The sequence below is a fragment of the Colletes gigas genome, unplaced genomic scaffold (genome assembly GCF_013123115.1).
Source record: "Colletes gigas isolate AHSC1104 unplaced genomic scaffold, ASM1312311v1 Colletes_gigas_Sc00189, whole genome shotgun sequence".
Classification (NCBI taxonomy): domain Eukaryota; kingdom Metazoa; phylum Arthropoda; class Insecta; order Hymenoptera; family Colletidae; genus Colletes; species Colletes gigas.
In genome coordinates, this window is record NW_025106812.1 from 1 (window position 1) to 15,652 (window position 15,652).

Sequence of the window (15,652 nt, forward strand, 5' to 3'; positions counted from 1 at the left end):
GCCAGGTTTCTGTGATTAGAGCTATTTGGATTTGATGGTGTTCTAGGAAGATTTGGGAGTTCTGAGGATTTATTTAGAATGCTGATCGCATTCCAGAGGAGTATTTTGGGGGGGGTAGCTTAGCCATTGATGAGTTCAGCAGCTTCAAGGAATGCTTGGAGTTTTTGGACTTTGGTTTGGCATGAGCTGAGTTTGATGTACAGGAAATCTAGGGCTGCCGCCATGCTGTTGATATCTAGGATGTCATTAATGGCTTGGGCCTTAGCAAATAGGTTGGACAGGTTAGGTTGGGAGGTTGTTTGCTCGTGGGTAGGATATGCTGGCGTAGGTTCTTCTGAGGGGTGGTGCGTGAAGGTTTTTGCAGAGGGAGTGAGGCTATTGCTGCTGGAGGTATGCTACGAGGAGTGTTGTTTGGGATTATTTGGGCTTTATCTGGGAGGATGGGAGAGTTTTTAGGGATGGTACGTTTTTTAAGGAATGCTAGCAGGGATGGGCATTGACTGTAGTTAGCCGGGCGTGGACCTTTGCAGTTGAAACATGTGGCTGGGTGTTGTGGGAGGTTTGGTACAGTCATTTGTAGCGTGTTTACCTGCGCACTTCAGGCAGTTGTGGTGTTTAGTGCAGTTGGTGGAAGAATGTTCGTATGCTTGGCACCGGTAGCACTGGATATACGGGCGAGAAATATTAAACTTTTCCCAGTAAGCTCGGGTGTGGGCTAATGTTCTTACGTGGTGGACTTGCTGCAAGGTGGTACCTCTAGCAAGAACTACTTTATATGTGGCAAGATAACTGGGTTCTTTGCGTTTAAGCTCAGAACATGTTAGGGCGTTAAGTCCCTTAGCCTGAATTTCGGTTAGAATTTCTTCTTTAGGTAATTTGGGAAGTTCTTTAAGGACTACTGCTGTAGTCTTTTCAGAGGTTAGTGAGTATGTGTGATATTGGATTCTGTTTTGGGATAGGAGATTTTTGGTGGCAAGGAAGTCTTTGGTTGTGGCCAGGGTGATTTTGGCTTGATTGGAAAGATATTTGATTTCAAATTTACTCTGTGTTGTGTTCTTGATCAGGTTGCATAGCCCGATGTGGTCCTTGATGTGTGTGTGGATAAATATAGGTGGTGGCTTACCTTGTACCTTGTGCTGCTGGGGTTTGTTGTTCGGTAGGGTATACATTTTCGGCGGGGCTATGCTGTGGTTCGGAGTCATCTTCGATGTCGAAGATATTCGTCAAGATAGCGTAGCGGTTTGGGGTGGGCGTTGCTTCCATTGCGGGACGCGTCAGGTTTGCAGCTATGGTGTTGGGATCCTTGCAAGTCTTCCTCTTGCGCGGCTGGATGAACTCATCCTGCTGTTCGGTGTTTACCAGGGATGATGTGATCGCTTGAGGAAGTTCCATGCTGGTGGTTGGCATGGGAGTTGGAGTTTCCGTTGTTCCTCTCCTGGAGTCAGAGAGCGAGACAGCTCTTCTTCTGTATGTTGGTGCATACGGTTCTCCTTCCAGTCGCGCTGCCTGGCGATGGAGGAATTTCGCTTTGTTTGGCCCAGCGGCCAGGGTTGCTATGGAGTTGCCCTCCTTGCTTGCGCTGCCCTTTGTTTCGGCTTGTGGATCACACGTGTCCTTTCGCTGTTGCTTTTGCTCGCACGCTCGCTCTAGTTAGCCGTTTGTCCGCACTAAGATAGTCCGTTCACTATGGCGTCCCAAGGTCGAATCGAATTGTTTGCAGCTCGCAGTCTACCTTATGTAGCGACTTCGTCTCCACTACGCCTCCGCCGAAAAACGGTATTATATTGAAGGGGCTTGTACGAGCCCGGTCAGGGTCGATGGGCGCACATGGCGACCACCGGTGCAAGCCCGGGGTTTTCCGGCGGCCAGGAAGAGTCATCGGCGTTGGCCACGCGGCCGAAACATTTTTTCCCGCCGAATTTGGCGTCGGATTTGTGCGAAACAGACATACGCGCTGTCCTTGTCCTAGACCGGGTATAAAACCCCGGCACGACAGAGGGCAAAGAAGGCATTACTAACTTGCAATAGACGCCGTGCGCTTCGCACCTCGCCAGCGCGTTTCTTTGTCTGACCGTCGTATACATATACGCATACTGCAAGCAACGTTCAAATAAATTCCATTGCTCTCGCAGTTAACCAGTGGCGTGGATTGAGTAGATTATTACAACCATCTCCTGTACCGATCCCCCACACTTATATATCTAATTTTAGTGGGTGGAGACGCCGGAATCGGAATGGAAAATTGGGAGTGGTTTATCAGGCATTGGCTAGTTGGGAAAAATGTAGGCTGGGACCTAGGAAAAGGAGTGGAGGTGTGCATAAGGCTGTTTTGGAAAAGGAAAGTCGGTTAAGAGGCACCAGGGTGAATGAAAACATATTGGAAATATGGGTGGTCGAGCGGCGCCTCCAACCACCTAGCCGACGTCTGGCCCTAAGAATATCACTTGCCCAGGTGACGAAAAATGCCTAATAAAGAGGCGAGCAAGTGGTTGGGCCTACCCTAACAATAAGTGGTATATTGCGTCGCGACGGGACGTTCGAGGGTCTGCGACGCAACAGAACGCTTCCACCGTTCTGTAAGTGGTCAAACAATGCAACACTTATGAGATAGGTTTCGTTAGCTACCTCTGTTCGATAAATGTAGTATTCACTGACCTTGCGAAGATACGAGTACGTACATGTTTGGAGGTGCCATTAAATACCTTTCCCTAACTCCACTAACACAATTTCAGATTTTGTGCAAACTCAAATGTGCCGCTCAATTTTAACATATGAGGATGGAGTCAATGAATTGTATGCCCATTATAATATAAGACTCTATAGACATTTTGGTGCACGCATAGGCAGAGGTTATGCCGGAAAATATACGGCATAGTTGGAATAGAATAATTCCAGCTCCTTCACATATACAAAACTAACTTACAAACGAGAGTGAAGAAGACGGTTTGGAAGCTGTAATATCTGTGATCAGTGACGGGCAAAGGGCCTAGCCGAATAAGCATGGTAAAAGTACCCCCAAACCAAATTGAACGGGGTTAATACCACTCGATATGTGGTTCGAAAAAAACCCTTTTCACAGAGTTTCAACCCGGTATCTCTACTACAGGGGTAATTACGGGGTGAAAATCATTTTTTGGTTTATCCTTAGTATCTTCCGTTCTGCTCAATTAAAAATTATGAAAAAAATCATGGTTATTTTATCGACTGATGTACATATTCGAGAATTTTTTCAGAATTTTCGGATGCAAATTCGATTTTTAAAAAATTCGAAAATATTTTATCTGCGATTTTTTGTCGAAGTTATCAAGTGACCACGTTTGTTTTTATACAGTATACAGCTCTCAAACGAATTACTAGTCTCTACTTTTTTCAGATTTTTCGAAGGGGTGGAACGTAGTCAAAAAAAATAAAACATGATTAATAAATGGTGAAAAAGCTTTATATTGCCTTAATTACTTATGTAACCATGCTTATATTTTTACAGCTATAGCGTAACATTATGACTATTATTGCGTAATTACTTCAGGTTTTTTGGAAAAATGTTTTTGGGAAAATTGTTAAAGAATTATTAATTCATGTTTCCTAATTTTTCATACGGAAAAGGGCCGGACGTGCTTGTGGCGTCGCCTCCCATGCTCGCCACCAGAGGGTCTCACAAGCGCTCGACCGACCCCTCGGTATATGTATACACTCCTCGAACGACTTCCCAATATCCCAGTCGTCTAAGGCAGGGCCTGCTAGAAAGCCTTACTGACGAGTCCACTGGCAGGCCCGAATGAAACGCACCCCCTCCTTTCCTTTTCTGTCCTCCTACGAAATTACCACGAGTTCCTAACCCTCAGCCAGCAGCGCCACATGCTTTTAAAATACATATAATTAAAATATATTTGTTTATACATACTTAGTTAACTGGTCGCTATATGTAGTTTCAAATACATGTGGTACCGCACTCTGTTGATGAGAACCGCCACGGTGTGGCGGCGCGATGCACTGATCATTTTGGTAAAGCATCCGCGACATTGCCAACATTTTGTCTGAATCTGGACAATATTATGTACATGAAGTTTTTTAAATATTCCTTAAATATTTTTGCTTTAATTAAAATAAATGATCTAAACAAGGATCCAAGGGCCTAAATGATCAAACTATTTTTAATGGCAGCATTAATAACTTGGTTTGTTCTTCAATCTTCATCGTTATCATCATTTATTACAGGATTTACTTTTTCACTCTCAAATAATTTACTCAGTATTTCCGTAGGTTTTATTATTTTTGAAGTATATCTGGCATGCGATAGATAATAAATTATCACAGCTATATGGAAGCAGCATCCAATTGTTCTATTATCACTTGCACATTCGCAAAAACATCGTCTCATTCCCGAGTAGCCCGTTGAATTTGATGTAGTCTATGTACCACTTGTACAGTTTTTTATTAATGTGTCGTGATTGCGCTTTGAACTAAACTATATTTTCGTTTTGTTCTAGGTAACAAAGATTTATATTTATAATATAATATAATTTATATTTATAAAAACATTATATTTATAATATTGTTTGAGATAGTTTCATCCCCATCTTTCTGTTTATCAGTACATAATATTGTTCAGATTCAGACAAAATGTTGGGAATGTCGCAGATTCTTTACCAAAATGATCAGTGCATCGCGCCGCCACACCGTGGCGGTTCTCATCAACAGAGTGCGGTACCACATGTATTTGAAACTACATATAGCGACCAGTTAACTAAGTATGTATAAACAAATATATTTTAATTATATCCATTTCAAAGGCATGTGCGGCCCTTTTCCGTATGAAAAATTAGGAAACATGAATTAATAATTCTTTAATAATTTTCCTAAAAACACTTTTCCAAAAAACCTGAAAAAATTTCGCAATAATAGTCATAATGTTACGCTATAGCTGTAAAAATATGAGCATGGTTACATAAGTAATTAAGGCAATATAAAGCTTTTTCACCATTTACTAATCATGTTTTATTTTTTTTGACTACGTTCCACCCCTTCGAAAAATCTGAAAAAATTAGAGACTAGTAATTCGTTTGAGAGCTGTATACTGTATAAAAACTAACGTGGTCACTTGATAGCTTCGACAAAAAATCGCCGGTAAAAATATTTTCGAATTTTTTATAAATCGAATTTGCATCCGAAAATTCTGAAAAAATTCTCGAATATGTACATCAGTCGATAGAATAGCCATGATTTTTTTCATAATTTTTAATTGAGCAGAACGGAAGATACTAAGGATAAACCAAAAAATGATTTTCACCCCGTAATTACCCCTGTAGTAGAGATACCGGGTTGAAACTCTGTGAAAAGGGTTTTTTTCGAACCACATATCGAGTGGTATTAACCCCGTTCAATTTGGTTTGGGGGTACTTTTACCATGCTTATTCGGCTAGACCCTTTTACAAAAATAAGCAATTATTTTTCTGAATACGTGCCGTGCAGAAGAAGAAAAAGTTACACAAAGTGACGCAGACAATGACAACGAAAGTGAGCATCACAGTGCCAACGAAATTGACAACAATGATAATAAAAACGAATACAACATACAATCACCGAAAGAACAAATAAAATATAAGTTGCTGTGTTTAAAATACCATCTAATGAGAGCTAATTGTTTAAAAGCAGAATTAGCCCAGCTTACTTCTTCATATGAAAACTTAAACATATTAAGGTAAGGATGAAATTGCAGTGTTTCTTATTCCTTATTTTTCATTCAATCTAATGACCTAATAAACATGAACCGATTTATATCGTGTTCCTCCACATAATACTAAAAATTTTGTTAACAAAAAGTAAAAAATAAAAAACTTTTCTTCTGTACAGTAGTGTGGTCACACTGACAGGGGCATTTAAAGGAAGGTGACGAAGGTAATAAAGATATTTAAAAAAAGCCGCTACGTCTCCGGTTACACTTCGCCTCATTGGTTCAAGGGGGATCCCTCTAGTGGTGGGGATAAAAAAGTACCATTTACGGAACTACTCTTGAGTACATTTATCAAGTTTTCACGTACTATTATACTCATTGTTACACTAATTTTCATATGGAGGTGGTAACATTTATATGTGCATGAGGAAATGAATATCGTCTTGAAGGTATTGAAACGGGATCAGAACAGTTCGCAGTTGAAACTTAACCGTTGTTGAATTCACATCAGAAGAATTGCAATCGCTGTTAGTTCGGGACCGGTAGGAAATTCTAAATCAAAATTGTCATTTTCTTTATCGATATTTGATAGCATGTTGTCTTTTTTAAATATTTTTTAAACTTAAATACGTTCAGTTTTCATATGTGTACGCATATTTCATATTTAAACTAAAAACAAATAGAAATATTTATTTTATTAACAAAAATTCAAGTATTTATGATATAATAAACAGAATGCAGTTAAAATAATAGCTGATTATGTTTCTGAAAAAATTCATGAACCGTAATATTCCTTAATATAATAGTTTATGCTTTATATATTTTGTTTTTAATTTGTTTTTAGTTGTCTTTATATTTTTTGTATTGAAAAAGAAGTAGCCTCCTTTCACAAATTCATACTTTTGTAATCGTTAGCTCTGATTAAATATTAAATTGAAATTTGAAAAACTAACGAAGTTATAGCCTGCTGAAACGTACCGCGCGCAGGTATAACAACTGGACGTGCAACTTTAAAGCTGTTTTTCTCGATACTAGATTTTCGGCACTGCGTATGTGATGACAAAAATACTATTCAAGATATCAACATGAAACTTATACGGTATCTTTATAACTGGTCAATACTTTTTCTTTTATTAACAAAAAAGCAACAGAATATATGAAAATATTCAGTATTTTTCGTAAAATAGCTGCCATTATGACATTTTTTGTTTTTTGAAAAGATCCTAGTTCATGCCATAACCACACTCATCTACATTAAGAATATCGTTGGTTTTTGGATTTCGGACAACTTGTTCGCAAGATATCACATACGCAGTCAGACGCCGTTCGTAAAAACTGTTGTATGTTCATCAACAAAAACAGCGTAAAAAACAAAATAGCTAAATATATAATAAATGTATCTACAAAACAAGGAATTAATCGCTCTTTAATAGCCCGCAAAAAGAATCACAAAGAAACATGTATTTTTCGTGCCTACAAGGTAGAATGGCCCCTGAAGATAGATTTTTTATAAATGTTCTGATTGAATGTTTTTCACTAAGCGTGTGAAGGAGAGCGCGTATTTAAATGATTATGTGACCATCAGATTTATATTAAGTAATTATTATACTGTACTACGTATATTACGTACACAACAGGTATATCATCGAGATGACATCTAAAGGAAGTGATGCGTATTTATATAATATGATGGATATGTCCGAACCATCAGACTTAAAGAAACAACAAAGTGAATTGCCAAATTCTTTGCTAACACCAAAATTTTGGTAACAGGAGGGACAAGTTTCCTGGGTAAATTACTTATCAAAAAAATATTAAGGTAATCTTCCGATAACATATACATGATTTTGTTATTATTTAGTAATTTTTTTGTATCAACTTGTATATGAACAGTTCTACTGATTTTAATACATTCGATGTTTATTACGATTTTCCAAACCATTTAATATCGTACATGAATATATAAGAATTAATATCTGATAGAAAATGAAAATTTTTTTCCGTGTTTATATTTTTGTAGTAATTATTCATAACGAGTCTAAATAAAATAGCATATTGTAATGAAATAAGGTAGAGACGGCTTGAAAAATGACGTAACATTTTCTTAAAGTATCATTGCATTATCGAATGTTTTTTAATGTGTCATATCCATCATTGATTAGCAACGTGCATCAATTTTCCGTTCTATGAACAGGTCAAAAGGTACATCCGTTATACAGGCTAAAACTATTATACTTGCAATTTAATTGAATTAATACTCTAACCACATCTTCTGGGAGGAAAAAGAACTCAAAATATACTTTTTTTTAATGTGAGAAAACTTTTATCTCGTGTCCTATATCAAAATTGTAAATTTAGGAATAGTTCAAGCATAAATGAAATTGATCCATTAATTATGAAATGACAACTCAATTACTTTCAAGAATAACGTGTGAATAATTAATGAAATTTTTATAGTATTTTTAGGATTGAGACTTTCCATTCTTCATTTCATCGTTCTTCATTATCATTTTATTTCATTTTATGCATATTTACAGATCCTGTCCAGATGTTGCGACAGTATACATGATAGTAAGGCTGAAAAAGGAGAAAAATTCACAAGAACGATTTAAAGAAAATTTTCATGGAATTGTATGTAATATAGATGTAATGATATATGTATATACATAGTTGAACAGTAATAATTGATATGTCATTGTAATCAGGAATTCAGTAGATTGAGACGTGAACAGCCAAACTTTCTCAATAAAATGATAATGTTAGAAGGTGATGCGGCACAACAAGATTTTGGTTTATCACCGGAAAGTGAAATCATTCTGATGAATACAAATATTATTTTTCATGCTGCAGCAAGTGTTCGATTTGACGAAATATATCGCATAACGATGAATACCAACGTGAAAAGTACAAAATATATGTCATTGTTTGCAAAAGAATTGCCAAACTTAAAGGTACGTTTCACACGTTTAAATATTAAATAAAAAATATAAATAACTATTAACAGTTGAAATAATATTTGTTTAAATATGTTGAAAACTATTTAAATTCGCGTTCGTCCGTGAAATATTATTTCTCGGCCGCGAGTCCCGTATCCGTTTGTGTACGTGACATTCCGGAAGGTTAGGCTGTCGCCGAGTTCGTTCGGCGTACAGACAGTTTAAAACCGCGGCCGTTTACGTGTTTTGTACGCTGACCTCACGCGAAGATTCGCTTCAAACGCCATTTAAACGGCATAGTGACGTCAGCATCGAGAGAGAGAACCGTATCGTTAATTGAAAAGAGATCGACAATCAGATTCGACAGCGCCACGTCGCGACGACGAGGCGCGACCGAGTCTTCGTCTGTCGATGCTCGACGATTTTGGAAATTATTCACGAGCCGACTGCCAACGGGAGCAGATCCCCGAAGATCTCGCTCCTAAAGCACGCGCTCCGCCGAGCAAGCAACGGGCTTCTCGGCAAGAAACAATTAATTTTGGACTCTGTAAAGAATTCTCATCGTTGCTGCGATTTGAGATTTCAAAAAAGAACAATCACTTTAGCGAAGGAAGTGGTCTAGTGCACGCAGCGCGTGACGTGACCGCGGACGCGAGAAGTTGATTGTACGTTGCAGTCGTTGCCGCGACCGCGACGTAAGGGACTCAGGGTGCACGCACCTAGAATCCCTTTAAAGCTATACGGCTTTGGAGCCTCCCAAAGGTCCTACCGATAGTTCGGTACCGCCTCGTGGAGAGCTCTCCGTGCAAAGGTCACTGCGAACCCTATCCGAAAAACCCGTTGGTGTACGAGTCGACCGTACACCCACCGGCGGAGTTCGGGTTCAAAGCGCCTCCCACTCTTCACGCCGCCTACCACATACGGTCCCCGTACAAACGGTCGCCGGGTAGGCTTTATAGTGAGGGTGGACCTGCTTGGGATTTCCTACTGTAAATTCGCTTACTGCACAGTCCCCGAAATAATCGGTCGCTGTGTAGTAGTTATAAAGCGTCGTAGGAAATTCCCTTGCACGACGTACCTACGTCGATCTGCGCGGGGAGCGTGCTCACGGGATCCACCCACTTGGAGCTTTACGACCTCCATTTGGTGACCCGTCCGTGGCGACACAGAGCCTCCGACAGTTACGAGTCAATTCTCCGCTGTTCAGGGCGAAAGTCTCGTCGATCGTTTTAATTAATAACGATTCGCGAGCAACAATAAAATACAGTCCACTTGCTTACGCTTAACGACAGCTGATCTCCCGCCTCCAAGCGCGACGATAGTCGCGAGGAGAGCGAGGCGAACAGCTGACGAGCGTGTTTACGATACGTGCAATCACGTATTTAATTCTGGTCGATCCTTTGTTTCAGCAATCAAGGATCGAACCCCTCAGGCAACATCGGCGAGGCCTTCCACCCCCCTGGCCGTTGCTGAAAAATTATATTTATTTTTTTGGTTTATTTGATTTTTTTTACGTTTTTTAATTTTTGTAAAAAATAAACGGTTTGTCGCAAAGCGACAAACGAAAAGATAAATCAAATTTGTACAAGTTCTCTTTCCCTGTCAACTCCCTCATTCCGGACCCCGGTTAGAACCCATAGATTCTAACATATTACTTAGAATTTGAATTACATAAACTGAATTTATAAATCATTGTGCAGGCGTTTGTACACGTGTCAACTGCATATTCACATTGTATGCTTAAATCTATCGATGAAATACATTACAAAGTTCCCATCGATGGTGATAAAATATTAACATTGTTGGATGTTCTGGATGATGATAAACTGGAGAAAATTACTCCAATGTAAGTATTAATTCAAAATGGTATAAAAATTAATTCTGCAAATAAGAAAGTTACAGTGGAGATAACAATGATTAATTTTCCATTATTGTAGTATACTTGATAAATGGCCCAATACATATGTATTTTCTAAAGCACTTGGAGAAAGTATTGTATTAAAGTACAGCGATAATCTTGCAGTATGTATTGTTCGACCTTCTATCATGACATCAACAAGCAAAGAGCCACTTTCAGGATGGACAAATAATCTGTATGGAGCAACGGGTGTAATGGTGGGTTCTACTGTAGGTTTGATGCATACACTATATTGTGTACCAGAAAATATAGCAGAAATTATACCAGCAGATTATGTAATCTCTAATGTCATCTGTGCTGCTTGGGATATTGCCAATAGGTAAGTCTTTAATTGCATTATCACTTTAAAACTGGGACTGAAAATCTAATTTGTTTAGTTACTTACGATTATATATAATAAAAGCATGAACTAATATTGTTCTGCTGTAAATAGAAAAGAATAAAAAGATGACGATACGACTATTATTATGAACATAAACTATAGATGAGGACAAATTGAAAGTGGTAGACAAAATTACAGTTAAAGTAAATATGTCTAAAGCATAATCCTAATGGTAATTCTTATACTCTATAGAAAATCTTCGATAAAATCAAATGATTCCAATATATCTGATGAGGAAAGAATACCTATTTATAATTCTGTATCATCATGTCAGAATCCAATTTCTTGGATAGAATTTATGAAATGGAATGAAAAGTATGGTTTTGCAGTACCTAGTGTAAAAATTGTTTGGTATAGTATGTTCATAATGGCACGATATTTCATTGTGTATCAACTGTATATTTTTTTTTACACATAGTACCAGCAACTATTGTTAATATGTTGGCATACCTCATGGGTCAAAAACCTGAGTATGTATTTTATATATGAAGTATAATGTATATATGTCAAATTACAATCAATGAAATGTATCAATTATAGTACAAATTAATAATAATGATTAATATACTCTTATGTGATATACTTTTTAGATTGTCGGATACATATAAAAAAATACATAAATTTAGCAACGTGATACATTACTTTTCAACACGTGAATGGCATTTTAGGAATGAAAATGTTGTGAAGCTTTGGGAAAAAATGAATTCTATTGACCAACAAATCTTCAAATTCAATGTAGCATGTTTCACCTGGCACGACTATTTCTATTATCATGTAAGAGGTATTCGTTTGTACATGCTAAATGATCCATTTGAAACTGTAGATGAAGCAATCAAGAAGTCTATAAAGTACGTTTCTTTTTAAAATATTATTAATAATGAACTTAATAACATTCAATGTTATAGAATGTAATTTTTTTGTATTTTAGGTTATTTATAGCGCATTACTCATTAATAATGTGTCTCCCTATTACTTCTATGGACATCTGTACGTTTCATAACTTTTGCCTGGTCGTATTGTCCTGTGGCATATTAACGATTAGTGTAAACAACATTTTAATCTTGTATTCTAAATGATAAATTATTTAAACTTAATTTTATTTTTCTAATTATGCGTACACATGTTATTTCGAATATCTGTGTACTGTTGATTATGTGAATCTGTTTGCTACAATGCTAATAGTTGTCGCCAGTAATCTGTACGTTCGTTACTTGAATATAATGTAGGTATGTACGTATGTATGTACTTATGTAATAACTGTTTTACGTATAGTTTTTGTTACATCGTATTTTCTAAATTGTAAATTAAAAAAACATTTAAACTTTGCCATTAAAGATTAATTATAATTCGAAATCAGGAAGTCCAGAAAATATAGAGGGAGCAAATTAATTATGAAACAAAGGTATATCTATATACAATGTTCAATGTATCCTTTTTTTATTATTCAAAAATTTCGAAAGTATATGTTATTTAATTAAAGGAAGTTATTTGTCGTTCTTACACAAGGGAAGCCATATTTTCCTGTGATATTTAAGTTTAATTTTGTAATTATTTCAGACAATTATTGACCCGTATAATTATCAATGCAACAAACCGAGTGTTTACCGCAATTGCAGACTATATTAACACGTTCGTATACTGAATATGGCATCATTACAAATCATGACGCGTGATAAAATTGAGATTTTATCGAGAATCTCATGCCTGATACTTTGATCTAGTTGATTATGTTTAAAATTTAATTCTGGGAATAATGCAAAATATGTAGATCCGTAACGATGGTTAATTTGTTTCGAAATCGTCCGAATTCAGCGAATACAGAGGAAGTTCACATTGCAGAAAGAAACCAGATAAAATTCGAAATTCGTTAATAATCATAGAAAATAGTTTCTTAAATGAAAAAATGACCAATTGTGAAAATGGGATATGGTACGTGGGTGTTTCGCCTCGACACATAATCGCCCTGGGCCAACAATCGTTTATAGGCGTAACTGTCAAGCAAATAATGTATAACTGATTTGTTCCGAATCGAGGATGTTTTCGTACCTCGCGATCGCGTCGTGATATCCCGCACAGTGGTGCCCGTCTTCGAGATTGTAAGTCTCGAAGATACCTTCGATCTTGGTAAACGGTCCGTCGCGACGCGTTGTTTCAAGGAATTAACCTGGAAACAATGTTTCTAAGTTGTTACACAGCATGAACGTTAATGCTGACTAGCCGTACGTTAAGCCTTCGGTCTGAATGCTTGACTCGAAGGGGAAAAGTCGAAACGTTAAACGAACGAAAAAGGTACTCGAAGTGAACTGTGTGTCTCGAATAGCAGTGAAGATGTAAGTGCTTCGAATCGCTGTTGGAAAGTGAATAGTCGGCGTTGTTCGAACTTCCTCGCGGCGTTGGAAGTATGGGGAAACACTATGATTGTTGATTTTTAGAAATCAAAAAACCCAATCAGCGTGCCCCCTTAGGCATTGCCACCACCCTCTGTGCGCCCTTGGCGCGCCTTCTTCTAGGAGAGAGTGGGGCGATACCTGGTTGTACGCGAATGTTTCGAAATCCGACAATGTCGCGGCTTTCCTCTGGGGTTTTCTGTTCGAAGGTCGAAGTCCCGTTTTCGACGTACCCTTCAGAAGACCGAGTTTATGACCGGCTGAGCTATTGAGAACGAAATGAACGTGAAATTCAAAGTTTATTATACGAAAAGTTAACTGATTATTGCCGGCAATGGAATAAAATGTCTTTTCTCAAAAATAGCTTTACGTCGCGGACCTATCATAAACTGACAACGAAATATTCGCGTATTGTGTTCCTTCGGACGGAACAGATTGATTTATTACATATTGAAGTTTCAAGATAGTAATATTGTTGGGAATTCCAACACTTATTTGCGGACTCCTTATTTAGTTAATATTAGTTTAAATTACTTAATTAACAATTTGGCAAGTACCTTATGGGTACAAAGCAAGTTGCCGTACTATTAAGCTGTTGAGCACCGTATTTTGGGACCATACCTACTTCTTGGGGCCGCGGACACCCACCCCTGCACCACCCTCAGTTTGTGGGATTTCGAATGTCTGAGGACTGGCCTACGAGGGATGGGCAGGGGTTTGATTGGTGACACCGAATCTCCACCTATTTTGGAATAGGTATAAAATTGCGGGGCATAAGACTTCACAAGATAGAACACCACAAGAATAGTTACAAATTAGAACCAAGAACATTGAAAATTAAACTGTCAACACATGTACATAATTGTAAATAAATTCAAGTGTTGTAAATAGTATTGAACCTACTATTTACTAAATAAAACGGCTCCGCGAACATAGTGGAAGCCTACACAAGTTTTATTTCTAATAATAATAATTATGTATTGTTGCGACGGATTGAAGATGCATCATTGCGGCAACGTGAAGGCTGTCCCGCAACGATGTGAAGCTGCTCCTTCGAACGAGCGGAAGCGAGAGCCCGTACCTTCCGGTTGTCAGACGAACCGGCAACGATTCAAAAGTAGAGAACTACGTGAGACCTCGTAGAAAACAAACGTACCAAATTGTGCTCTGTTAAAATAAAGCTTATTCTTGTTTATTGGTTCGTGTTCTTAGTTTTACGATAATTTGTTCCGTGATATCATGAGTTGTGCGAGAAACACCCCGTACCGGCGCAACAGTATTATGCAACTTAATTATTGTCAGATGCCGTAAGTAGGTAGGAACAACAATGACTGTGAAACATATTTTAGAAGAACAAACATCGTTCATTTAATTACCTTTTATACAAGTGGAGAAATTGAAGCATCGACGTTACATTATTACAACAGTCACATTTTTATTTATGTTAGATATAGATCTAGGTAATTTCAAACTTATATGTTTTCAATTTAATCAAGAAAATAATATCTTAAAAATATGTTTGATGTAATTCGGTTTATATTATTTTTAAATATTTAAAATGTTAGAATTCATTTAATAAATGAAAGTTGCGTTTATCCGATGAAAAAATATGCATTTGTAGCGGCTAGTAGTACAAGTATAAAAAGGCATAACACATGCAAACGGCTAGCACAGCTAGTAGCACGGCTAGTTCATGACATGGACAACAGCGAAGCTATCTTTGAGAAAGCCGTTTCTGCAATTAGAATTTGTAAAAAGCATGTCTGTAGTAAGAATTTGTTAAACGGCCTCGATGGTGAATCGCTAGTGTCATAAATCCTGAGTTTCCCCAAGGGTCTTCTATGCAAGGACAAGCGACTATCGGCTGGTCACGCTGCCGATCTAGAACCTTGGGAAATTCCGCGGCGTTGCCACCTTCGCCAGCAAGCGCAACCACCGTCAAATCGCACCCCCGTTTTAAGAAAGCGAGCTGCGAGCGCAAGAAGGGGGACGGTACGATTTGGCGGAGTTCTAAGTCGCTAATTGGTTAACCCACACCTTTTGGAGGTTGGACAAAGAAAACGGCGGCAGCCACGTAAAAATATACAGGGTGAGGCATTTTAAACAGGTCACCTGAATAACTCGCTTGTTTTTGAAGATAGGAGAAAATGCATTAGACCAAACTTATTTGGTATCGGGGGGCTCATAATCTGGTATTACCAATTTTTTTGTAGGTGGAGGCGTCAAGGAGATATGAAGGTCAACTTTGTTTTTTTAAATGGAACAGTATATTTTATTACTTACATTCTGATAGAGTGTTTCAAGGCGAATACAATGACCTATTATTAAGGTCATTCAAGGTCACCCAAAGTCAACTGC

The 15,652-nt window shown here is 37.8% G+C and overlaps 1 pseudogene; it reads left to right on the forward strand.

The window, feature by feature from the left end:
• The first annotated feature begins 7,177 nt into the window (after positions 1-7,177).
• On the forward strand, positions 7,178-11,942 carry LOC122404331 (annotated as a pseudogene).
• The last annotated feature ends 3,710 nt before the right edge of the window (positions 11,943-15,652 follow it).